General features: G+C 49.4%; 1 non-coding gene across 1 annotated transcript; it reads left to right on the top strand.

Annotated features, from left to right (window-relative positions):
* The first annotated feature begins 780 nt into the window (after positions 1-780).
* Positions 781-885, top strand: LOC121136086. Its single transcript, XR_005873215.1, has one exon. It is a non-coding gene; the product is annotated as a U6 spliceosomal RNA (small nuclear RNA).
* Positions 886-11173: the final 10288 nt, after the last annotated feature.

The raw sequence follows: 11173 nt of genomic DNA, 5'->3' as shown, positions 1-11173 counted from the left end.
TGATTTGTCAAGAAATCTGTACTCACATGCTGTTCCCCTTTTGTAGGGTACAACTCGGGCTTAGGGCAGATGGGTAAGAGACATAGGGCCTGCAGTCTGGTGGGGGAGTCAGTACTGGGGCAGCACATTTATGTCAAAGATGATGTTGGCATGGAATTGGGGAGTTCTTGCTCTCAGGCCTTTGAGCAGAGGGTTTGTGGGTGAGCTAGCCCCCAAGGTTTATATACCACATCCTTATCTATTTAAAGATGGTGCCTCACAGGGCCATTGCCTAGATAAAAAGGTCAACACAGGAAGGAGCAGGTGCTTGGCGAACTCCATAGTGGGGTGTGAAATGAGAAAGCTGTTGAAATACTACAAGGCAGGACACGGTAACGCCATAGAAGGTGCATGCCATTTACCCCAGTCTAGAGTTGCTTCCATGGAGAAACTGGCATATGGATAAGATGCAGAAATAGGGAGGCAGGAATTTCAGGAGGAGGGAATTGAATGGACTGACACTCTCTCTCTCTCTCTCTCTCTCTCTCTCTCTCTCTCTCTCTCTCTCTCTCTCTCTCTCTCACACACACACATTAAAAGTCCAAGTTAAAAAATGAGTAGTGATCCAGGCAGTGGTGGTGCAGGCACGCCTTTAATCCCAGCACTCAGGAGGCAGAGACAGGTGGATCTCTGTGAGTTCGAGGCCAGCCTGGTCTATGGAGAGAGAGTTCCAGGACAGCCAAAACCTACATGGTGAGACCCCATCTTAAAGAAATCATTCATTCAACCAATAAATGATCAGTGCTTTCTAAGGCAACATTTATCTAAATTGGAATTATACAGAAACATTTAGCATGGCCCTTGTGCAAGGGTGACATAGGGATTCATGATCATTAAATGTTTTCCCCATTAGAATGTTGTTTGCTGCAATTCTGGATTTTTTTAAACAGTTGTTGATGTTGGAAAGCCTTAAATAAAACTGATTTAAAATTTAAAACCAGACAAAAGGCATCAATACATCATTCCCCAAAGAGGAAACCCAAATGGCCAAAATGGCCAAAAATACAGAGATGTTCCCCTTCATTAGCCATGTGGGAGATGCAAATAAGAAGGACCGTGTCACATCATTACACATCCCCAGTGCGGCAGAGAGTTAAGGTCTGTCTGTTTTAGGGAGTGGGGCCAGTTAGGGTGTAGTTCAGGGGCCTCTCAGGTTTTGCTGATGGGGATGGCCATTGCTAGGATTTGGTGAGCTGACAGGGTAACACACCAAGTAGGATTTAAGATGCTGGTGCCTTCAGTTATCAGCATGTAATAGCAAACAAACAAACAAACAGAACTGTATCCTGAGAGAAACTAAACTAACACAATGGACCCTGACATAATCCATGCTAGGAATCAATGAGCATGGAGGTAGCTAGGTAGCATGTGCTCATTATAAAGACGGGCACAGGGGACCCTGAGGAGATTACAGATGTGGAGGCCTGGGATGTGCAGGGTGGTTACAGGCCACAGGTCCTCCTGTGTTTGGCATTAGTATCCTCGTCTCTTAAGACTTGTCACAATGTGGTGAGCCAGGCTTGGCAGACATCAGGGAGAGGATGGAGGGTTAGAGCGGCAGAACAGTTTCTAACACACACACACACACACACACACACACACACACACACACACACACACACATACACACACAGGCACACGTGCGCACACACACACATGCACACAGACACGCGCACACAGGCGCACGCACACATACACGTGTGCACGTGCACACACACACACACACACACACGCACACCAGGACATGCTCTGTTCCTCAGTCGTGCCTCCTCCTCCCTGGGCACCGCCTCTCTTTTTAACCCAGTTAAGGAAAATGTAGAAATGTCCAGGGAAGAAAATAAAAGCCACCAGTGACGGTCCCCCATCTTACTCTTAAATCACCTTTCCTGGAGCGCAGCGCACAAACCACAACTCGCTTGTTCATGTGTACAGTCACTAACTTACTTTGAGAGAACATCATCTTGTCTCAGGACCATTTGCTCAAGTCCTAAGTGACATAGCATCCATGAAGGAAGGTGCTACGTGAAGTGAACACTCTTCAAAATATTTGAATGTTATGGTCATCAGTCTTTAGAAGTAATTATCATTCAGGTGGCTACTTAGATGGATCTGTGTTCTGTGTCTAAGTTTGGGGGTCAGTTTAGAATGTTCTCATCATGGAGGTGTTTTCAAACTATGGTAGAAAACATGCCCATTAACACTGTTTGAAAAGGAATGGGTTGATGGGATCATATTGTGACTTGCTGAAGTGCCTGTGGCCTTGGCAAGCTGCCAAGCCATAAACACTTTTTACCTGTGGCTTTTGTGGGTAAATAAAAGAAGTCATGTTGTCTACCCCTGTCTGTGGAAAGAGAACCTTTGTCAGCTCACAGAAATACTACTACCCCTCCCCCATGCCACTGTGGAATCCAGTCTCTCCATCTGTTAAAAATGAAGTGACTGGTGGTGGCCCACACCTCGGATCCCAGCACTCGGGAGGCAGAGGCAGGCGGATCTCTGTGAGTTCGAGGCCAGCCTGCTCTACGGGGTGAGTTCCAGGACAGCCAGGGCTACACAGAGAATGTATCTATCTCGGAAAACCAAAACCAAAATCAAACCAAAGCAAAGCAAAAAACTTAAGTGGTCCTTCATGTGTACTTTCAACATTCAACCGTGAGGTAGGGACCTGCGCTGTGGATCCACACTCTGCTGAGGTCTTGGGTGTGCTTTGAAGGTGAGGAAAGTCCAGCCATTGGCCTGAGGATGCTCCTGGCCCAGGGCTGGTGTGGCGGAGAGGCAGGTAATTGCTAGATGGGGTCAGATACGCAGGCTGGCTTTGAGCAAATGACTTTTAGTATCCCCTCCCCCCAGCCCATGCTCAGATCATCTGATCCTATGACCTGTATTTGAGAATTATTGTGTCTCGTTTTTTATGGTGTGTTGTCCCCTTTTTGGTCTTGAGGAGATGGTAAATGAGGCTGTTGTAGGAATTTAGCAGACTCACTGCTTTGGGGTAGATAATAGAATGAACAGCTGTTTTTGTTTGTTTGTTTTTAGAAATACTTTGACCTTGAAGAGTCCTTGTGGAAAACAGTGATTATTTTGCTGAAGAGGCATTGTAGCTCTCCTGTGACTTTGGTCATAAGATAGATGCCCCAGGCACACCCAAGGCTCTTGTATTATTATTATTTCAAACAGTACATAATAAAGGTTGTGGGGCCAAGTGATAATCTGCTGTAGTAAGACATACAAATCAGATTAGGGACCTTGGCATGGGGAAATACTTTGTTACAATCAATAAATACATCAGAGAAGCTGAACCTGCCTGCTTAAAATTTCACCCTGGAGTGCTACCCAGAGCACCCTGACAGAGGCAAAGCTAGGCGTCAAGCCAGTGCCTGCCCCCCCCAGCCCTCGTCTTGTGGCCTCTTACCTCAGTGAACGTCCATCTGCAAGTTTAGGACACCTTTAGTGTCACATGACATGTCTTCCACAGGGCTGCCTCACCCCTCACCCACAGCCGTGGACAGGTGAGCAAAGACCCAGGATGGCAGGAACTTCCTCACCCGTGGTAAGGAGGTTACGGTACGTATTCCAGGTCACGCTGACGGAAGTTAGACACAGCCACTGGGACCAGGTAGCGGACTGACAGGACCTCCTGGGGCAGCACCCTCGTCTTCATGCAGGGAAGTGTGTCTGTGAGAGGCTTGTTCAAGGACAAGCGGGGAAGACTTGCAGACTGAGTGGGAAATCAGTGGAGAACCCAGATCTGGGGTGATGTCTCTGTCAGCTCTCAGGCAGTCCCCTGGAGTCTTTGTTTTTAGATTAGTTTTTATGTGCTTTAGTTAAAATATAATCACATCACTCCCCCTTTTCTTTCCTCCCTTCACCTCCTCACAAGTGCCCCCTACTCCTTCCATGACTCCCCCAACGCTCAAGCTGGTCCCTTTTTTCCCAATCACTATTGTTACATATATGTAATGTGTGTGTGTGTGTGTGTGTGTGCGCGCTCAAATGTATAATCTGCTAAGCCTGCTTTTGTTGTTTGTGTGCACATGGTTTCAAGGGTTAAGAGGTTCATCCCTGGGAGAGGCCAACTCTTCCTCTTTCTTCTAAATTTAAATTTTATTTGATGTGTATGGCTGTTTTGCTCGCATGTGTGTCTGCAAACCATTTTTTTTTGTGCCATGGAGGCCAGAAGGCATCAGATCCTGGAGTTACAGGTGGTTATGAGCTGCAGTAAGAGTCCTGGGCGTTGAACCCGGGATCTCTGGAAGAGCAGTCATGACTTTAACTGTTGAATCCCCTCTCCAGCCCCAGTATTTGTTTTAAAAATTCTGTGGTTAGGGGCTGGAGAGATGGCTCAGTGGTTAAGAGCACCTACTGTTCTTCCAAAGGACCCAGGTTCATTTCCCAACACTCACATGGCAGGTCACAACTGTCTGTGACTCTAAGATACAGGCAAAACCAACAATCTACATAAAATAAAACTTTAAAAATTCTGTGGTTAGATATTCCGTGACAAGAAACAAACTTGCCCGAGTGGGAAGGTATGAGTGTCCTTTCAGGACCCTTTCCGCTTGGAGAGCTGTGAACCTGCGGTAAGGGTCTCGGGGCTCTCAGACACAAAGAGCAAACTCTGAGGCTTTGTCCCCATTTTATGTCTGTTCTGTTCCCAATATTGCGGCAATAGTTTTAAGAGGCTTAGCTGGGGCCTTAGCTGACTTCTTCTAAGACCGTAGTTTGGGTCCCTTGTCCCCCCATCTCAGAGGAGGAGAAAGCTGGGCTAGAGCTCCATGTGGGGACAGGTGGCACTCGGTGTTGTGGGCACCGCCTTGAGTTAGGAACCTGTTAACCCCCAATGCATTTCCACGTGGTGTATGTCAGATCCCTGGACACCCCGACTCTAAAGCATCTCCAAGCCCCAGGGCAGGGTAAGACAGGCCAGCAGGGGATCCACAGGAGCTAGCCTGCACGGGGGAGTTATGGCAGTGTAGAGTTGGGAACAGTGGGCACAGTTTGAATGGAAGTCAAAGCAAAGAGATGCCAAGCAGGGAGATGAGACACAGGAGACGGGGAACCACAGAGGGGCACACGTCTCCAGAGACAGCCTTAGTCTGTATAGAATACAGGGAAACCAAATGGAGCGAGAGGGACTGAAACCACAAGTGGCGTGTTCACCCAGCCTTCCAGGCCAATCCAGTCGCCTGGTTGTGCACCTTCTGTGACTGGACATCAGCCACAGCATGTCCTGGTTCCACGATTAGTCCATTCAGCCTGCAGCCTCCTCTGTCTGTCTCGAGACCTCATGTGGTCATTGATAGTTTTGGTGTCGGCTTGCCTAGGTGTGGGGCCCCACAGCAGTCTGGGTGTGGTTGTGAAGGTAACCCCTAGGTCTGTGCACACCAGACCCAGTCAATCAGTGGAAGGTGTTCAAAGTAAAAAAAAAAACAAAAAACTGAGGCTTCCAGAGAAAACTTTCTCTCAAGACAGCAGCATTCATACTGTCCGAGTCACAAGCCTGCTGGTATGACCTGCAGATTCCAAGCTTGCAGGCCTGACCTGACATAGCCCTGCCAGCCAATTCCACAAATCTATCCCTTGTAAATATTGCATCTGGATATGTGTCTGTCTCATACTGGCTCTGTTTCGGACAGGTGTGGGTCCTTCCCTCCTTGTCAATCTCACTTTCTGTTCAAAGATCGACACTTTTCTTCTTACCACAGCCCACCACAGCAGTGGCTTTTCCTGTAACCGTCCTCTCCACACTCATGAATGACCTGTCAAAGGCTAGAAGGGCCCAGATAGGAACGGAAGCACCAGAGAACGCTTTGGGCAGATCTGAAAGCTGCCCCTGGGCCACAGGTGAGGGACGCTGCCTGGTTGCTTAGGACATTGGCAGCTCACACCTATTGGGCCTATGCTGTGGTGCTCCTCAGACCACGGTAAGAGAGGCTGTGCCAACATTTTTATAGCATCCATAGGTGTCCAGAGCACCGCAGGAAATGATTGTTTCTACCAGCTCTGCAACAGGATGAAGAACTATGACCAGAATGCTACCTGTCCACGCAGAGTCTTGCTTACAAGCCACCAGGCCGAACTCTTCCCATCTTAGGCAAAGAGGGATCTTGCTGGAGGATAGCAAGCCCCTGCAGTGCCAGCAAGAGACTGGAGGACAGTCTCAGGCAATGGCCAATGGCTGCAAGAACGCCACCTAAGTGAGACTCAGTCTGATTCCCAAGGGTCAGCCCGGAGAGTGATCCGATGTCACCCTGAGCTGCATTTCACACGTGCTGTCTACTTTCCAAGGTACTTCTGCTATGCATTCATTTATCATGATGTTGGCCAGGAGAGGTGTTAGTCTTCCTTCCCTAAAGGAATTTGAAGGTGGAGCTTGATACTGGGAAGATCCAAGTGACAACTAAACCTCTTGACCCAATAGCCCTACTTAAGCTAATGACAACATACGCTAATCTAGAATTAGACCCATCTTGACTCAAGATCAAGTTTTACCACCTACTAGATCAAAACTTTGGTCAAAATAGCTGTCTCAAAGGGTCCTGGCCCCTATGAGAAAAGAGTGTATCAAACCTACAAACACTGTAAATAAAGAAAGGATTTTGAGCCTTGGGGGAGTAGGGATGGACAGTGATGGCCAAGGCAGCTTCTCATCTTGGTATCCAAATCGTAAGTGTTTGCTGAGTAACCTGATAAACAAGGGATCATCATTGTCCTTATTTGATTACTGCCACTGTTCTAATCTGACCATTGCTTTTGCAAAAACAAGCAAACAAATAATAACAACAACAAAACTCAAGAGAGAGGCTAGAGGTGTAACTCAGTTGGTAAAGTGTCTGCCTGGCACGAACGAAGTCCCAGGTTCAAGTATGGGCATGGTGGTGCATCCTTGTAACTTTAGCTTCCAGGAAGTGAAAATATATAAGGATCAGAAGTTCAAGGTCATCTTTATCTACAAAGCAAGTTTGTGGCCAGCCTGGATTACACAAAACCCTGTCGTAAAAAGTACAAACAAACAAACAAAAGCCAAGCCAAGTGGATAAACAAACCAACATCCATCACCCACCTATCGCAATGGGCAGATCTCACCGCACCTACTGCACCCACGGTGATGCCACCATCCCCGCGGTACCCACGGTACCCGCTGTACCCAGCTTTTGTGAGCTGCAACCTCATAAATGAGCCCACAATGTTTTCTTTCTAGCAGCCCTTTTGACATTTTCACTTCAGTATGTGAAATCTGGCTACTTGTCTTCGGGAGAGTTTATGGAAAAAGAGCTTCCAGCTGGCTTTGGGGCAGCCCATAAAAATGTCCTGAAAACGTTGCCCAGTTAGAAATGAGAAACCGCTGGCGGCAGAGCCGGTGACGCCACAGGCCTCGTTGAGGCCCGCTGGACTGCACTCATTAGCAAGGGGATCCTCCTCCATTCCTTCCCGGTGCCTGGTCTAAAGGATGGGGCCCAGGAGCTGTTACAGAGAAACCGCAGCTTTCAAGTATGGGATAAACACATCCTTTACACGGAGGGGCTGTGATTTAGACGGCTTGAAAGGACGCAGGGGGGAAGAGTTTCCGCAGTGCTAACCGAAGAGGCTGACACGGCCTTCGTGTTCTGCCCCATCTCCTCCTTGCCTCAGGCTTGAGTCCTTTCCGGAAGTCCTCTTCGGTGACCGCCTCGTGATAGATTTGTTCATCCTCAGCCTGAGCCCCCCCCCCAGGAGCCTTCTAGCTTCAAGGTCAAGTTCAACCATCGCTGGCTTCCTAGTCACAGCCGTCCCTGCTTTCAGCTCCCTAGTGCTAGGATAATAGGTCTATGCCGCTGTGCCCAGCTACAAGGCTTTGTAGTACATATACCTGCTCTGTCTCTGTGGTTTCTCATATACTCCACCCCCAACCCGGCTGTGTCCTGCAGTTTCCACTCAGACTCTTGGACTGCTTCCCACCCTGGCGGGGACACAGCGCCCCCTGCTTTGTGGCTGGACGTTTACTTCTCGGTCGCAGCCGGTCCTGTGGGGGCGTGGCTAGGACTCTGCAGGCAGGCAGGGTTAGGTAGCCCTGCTTGTGCGACCCCACAGGGCACCCTGCTTCCCCCTCATCCCACTTCTGCGGCAGGCCCCTTGTATGGGCGGTGCCTGGTACGGGGCACAGCAGCGCAGCCCTTTGCTGAGCTGGCCAAGGATGTGGCCGAGAGTGTGTGTTGAAGAACCAGGTGATTCTGCTGTGAGGCCATGGAGAAGGGCACTAACTGACAACGTGAGACAGGGATGCACAGCCATCTGTGAGAGCTGTGCCCTGGACTCCCGCTTGCCAGGGAGCATGGACTGTGCCTCTGCAGCCCAGCGATGTGCTGAAAGGAAACACTTCGGTCATCTGTCTGGACAGGCGGTGCTGGGTGTCTGTCTAAGCGCTGCCCACCTCTCCAAGTCATCTGTCCCGTCTCAGCCAGCTGCAAGAAGAAAGCCTGTGTACCCTCCCCCACGTCAGTCCCAGAAGCCTGACGTGGGGCACTGGTTACCTGGTGTTCTGAAATGCACAGCATCTTAAGAATGGTTGCAGGCTCCAGGTAACTTGCAGAGCTGGGGAGGGGCGTTGAGGCCAATAGGACATTGACAGAACCATGGAGGCGTGGGAAATGAGGCCCCAACCTATTCCTGTCCTTTGAGACTATGGGCTCCTGGCTGTCAGATTTCTCTTGTTTAAAAGAGATCGGCAACATTCTGGATTTGTGTGTGTAGGTGTGAAAAATTTTAGGTTTGTTTTTTTGAGACAGGGTTTCTCTGTGTAGCCCTGGCTGTCCTGGAACTCTCTCTGTAGACCAGGCTGGCCTTGAGTTCCGAGACTCACCTGCCTCGGTCTCCCAAGTGCTGGGATTAAAGACATGCACCACTACCACCCAGTGAAAAATTCTAATTTATTAAAGGTGACAGTTGATTCAAACAATTTAAAGCAAATATCAGGCAATGACGCCCCTGAAGAATGCACTTGGCATTTGCTACAAGTGTGTGCTCTGACCCCCTGCAGATCAAACTAGAAAGAGACCTGACTGCCTCGTGTGGGCCTGCTCTCCGTCCTCAGAGCCTCGTGGTGGGTCTGCACAGGTCCGGGCTCAGGAAGCAGCCCCAGAGACTAGCAGGACACGAGCTAGCTGAAGGCTGCTTGGGGACTTGGCTGCTCAGGATTAGCAGTATCCTCTCAGATGCCCGGGCCTCTGGGGAGGGTTTTGTTTGGCCTCAGTAACAGTGCGTGGGAGTCTGTGGACTCCAGGAACTGTGCTGTGCTGCGGGATCAAGCTTTGTCGCTGAGAGAGCTCTGAAGAGCGTTTGTGGCAGAGCTCAGCGTCGGGCTGCAGGCCTCTTCTCTGAGCTCCAGTCTCATCCTGGCTCCTTTTGGTCCCTCACCTTTCGTAACCCACGCGGTCACAGCCCAGCCTGTAAAAATGTATTCTTTTACCTCCCCGCCGAAGACACAAAGTGCTGTGTGGAGTAAGGCGTGCTGTGAATAAATAAACCCAGATAAATAGCCAGAGCTCCAAAGAAGAAAGGTGAGTGACTAAGTGACTACGGGAATGAGTCACGGCTTGAATGAGCCACCCAGGGCTTCACACAGAGCAGGTGCTCAGGAAATGGGGTGGGGGCAGGGCCTGTGGAGTGGAAAACAGACCCTCACAGCTGAAAGACAATATAACCTTGTCATTTCCCAGTGGCCGAGCACTCAGCCGCCTGTGTATCTCTGCCTCAGTTTCCTCATCTATATAATGGGGATAATCCCAGAAACCACCTCGGCAGACTTGTTGGGGGACTGGATGTGATTGTGTGGGTAAAGTGTCCAGTACAGGACAACCAAGTAAAAGGCAACTGAGACTATTTTAACAATGAATGAACCTGGCACGTGAATGTCACTCAGGCATCTGATGACAAGGTTTGTGCCTGAGTGAGGCCCGAAGTGAGGTCCACTTTTCATTTAAGTAAGCAGAGTCTTGGCAAGAGATCCACAGGGACCAGTATTCCATCCACTCCTGGCCCCAGGCCTGGGAACCCTCTCACCAAGCCTGGGTACAATGACAGCAGGTAGCTCTATGTGTGGCCTCCCCATTGCTCTCCCAGCATGCTTAGGGGCTGAAGGTGCTCCTTGTCTGCCCTGTCACTCACCCCCCTTGCCCTTGCTCTCTGTCTGTTTTGGAGTCTCTGACAGTCCTCTGCGGGCTTCCCTGGTCTTCCACGGCATCATCTTTTTGGCCTTTATTTTTTTTAAAGATTTGTTTTATTTGACTTTTTTTTTTTTTTTTGGTTTTTCGAGACAGGGTTTCTCTGTGGCTTTGGAGGCTTTCCTGGCACTCGCTCTGTAGACCAGGCTGGCCTCGAACTCACAGAGATCCGCCTGCCTCTACCTCCCGAGTGCTGGGATTAAAGGCATGGGCCACCACCGCCCGGCCATTTGTTTTATTTTTAATTACATGTCTGAGTGTGGGTAAGTGCACATTCATGCTCGTGCTGGAGATACCAGAGATGCCAGACCCCCTGGAGAGGGGGTTACAGGTGGCGGTGAGCAGTTTGATGTGGGTGCTCAGAACCAAATCTGAGTCCTCCCCATGAGCAGCACATACTTTTAACCGCTGATCTGCACACAGTTTTAACCACTGATCTGCTTTTCCAGCCCCATCTTTTTTATTTTTATGTATGTTTATGCATACATGTGTGTTCATGTTGTATACATGCAGTTATATGTTGTATATGCACATGTGTGTGTGTTCATGTTGTATACATGTAGTTATATGTTGTATGTGCACACACGTGGAGGTCAGAGAACAACCCTAAGACAGCCCTGGATGTCACCCTCAGGAATGCTGTCAATCTCCTTTGAGACAGGGTCTCTCACTGGACCTAGAGTTCTCCAAATAGGTGAGGGTGGCTGACCAGTGAACCCCAGGTATCCTGTATCCCCCTCCCCAGTGCTGGGATTACCGCCTAGGAATTTTACATGTGTTCTGAGACTTGAACTTGGGTTGTCGTGCTTGAGAGGAAAACATTTCCCAGCTGTCCCCGAATCCCTCCAGCGTCATCTTGAACAGTGACTTGACTTTCTGGCTTGATGGATGTGTACATGTCACGTGGTATCCTGGAGGGGTCCTGGGTTCAATGG

The sequence above is a fragment of the Mesocricetus auratus genome, unplaced genomic scaffold (genome assembly GCF_017639785.1).
Source record: "Mesocricetus auratus isolate SY011 unplaced genomic scaffold, BCM_Maur_2.0 Super-Scaffold_100047, whole genome shotgun sequence".
In the NCBI taxonomy this organism is placed as follows: domain Eukaryota; kingdom Metazoa; phylum Chordata; class Mammalia; order Rodentia; family Cricetidae; genus Mesocricetus; species Mesocricetus auratus.
This window is presented reverse-complemented; position numbering and strand designations above follow the sequence as displayed.